Source organism: Condylura cristata, unplaced genomic scaffold, assembly GCF_000260355.1.
Source record: "Condylura cristata isolate star-nosed mole 26May11 unplaced genomic scaffold, ConCri1.0 scaffold00106, whole genome shotgun sequence".
Lineage (NCBI taxonomy): Eukaryota > Metazoa > Chordata > Mammalia > Eulipotyphla > Talpidae > Condylura > Condylura cristata.
This window is the reverse complement of record NW_004567207.1, coordinates 1-1,208: the sequence shown is the minus strand read 5'-3', so window position 1 is coordinate 1,208 and position 1,208 is coordinate 1.

Here is a 1,208-nt window from a genome sequence, read left to right as displayed (position 1 = left end):
CCTCAGTGCCCCAGGCAGAGGGGTGAGGACTCCCAGGCTGCCAGCACACGTGCTGGGGCGCCCCTGCCCCCCAGCACTGGCCACACCCCAAGAGTCCGGCGGCCGGCCCAGGTGGACCCCTGCTCCCTGCCCTGCACTGTCGCCCACAGACAGCCGCCCGCAGGCTGGAGGAGCAGGACCAGGGCTGCTGCTGGCCGGGCGCCGCTCAGCCGGCGAGCAGCCTGGCCTGACCGTCCACCCTTCACGCCGCGAGTCCCACGAGCCCTGGGCGGCGGCGGTGAGAGGCCTTGTCCTCTGCCGGGGAGCGCCTCTGGGGCAGCCTCGCCCGTCAGGCGGAAGCCGAGGGGCCTCCCCCGCCTGCGAGCTGACCCCGCCGGCCGCTGGAACCAGCAGCCCCGTCCTCGAGGGCCGGCTCTCCCCGCCGCGCCCTGCAGGCCTGAGAGTCGAGGTGCGGGGCCGTGGCCGGCTCGGGCGTCCAGTCCGGCCGCCCCACCAGAACCGACCGGGGTCGCAGGGTCTCCAGCCTCGCTGCTTCGCTTCGGGGCCCTCAGCTGGGACGGCTAAGGGGAGTCAGCAGCACACGGGCGCGCCGTCACGGGGAGAGACGCCTGGCGAGGAGGCCAGGCAGCCCGCGAAGGGATTCCCAGCTGGGCTTCAGGGACTGACCGCATTCGGGCCTGGGGAGGCGGCCTGACACGTAGGCGCTAGTGAGCCGGTCGGTGCCAGCCAGCACCAGGGCTTAGTGGCACGAGGCGGGTGGCCCCCGGGGCTCCGCGCACCAGGCCAGGCGGGCTCAGGCCCGTCTCCAGGGACCGACCCCGCCTCACCTGGCCGGCGAAGGAGGCCGCGCTAAAACCTCCAAGCCCACTGCTGGCCGGTCTCCGGGGAAGCCCCCGGGGCGGGGCAGGGCAGGGGAGGGGAGGGGAGGGGTGGGTGGGGAGCCCCTCCCCCGCTCTCATGCTGGGGAGGCTGGGGGGCCCCTAGGAGGCGCTGGGCAGGCCAGGCAGGAGGGGGCGTGCCCAGCTCAGGAGCCCTTGAGGAGGCCGTGAACTTTGGCCCACTGGCGGGGCGCGAGTGGCCCGCCTGCGTCAGCCTTAATTCAGCCCTGACCTCACACCCCAGAATCGCTGAGAGCGCAGGTGCTATTTCTGACCGGAAAGGCTCCCAGGACCGAGTCTCGGTCTCAACTGGTGCAGACGTCCCGGGGA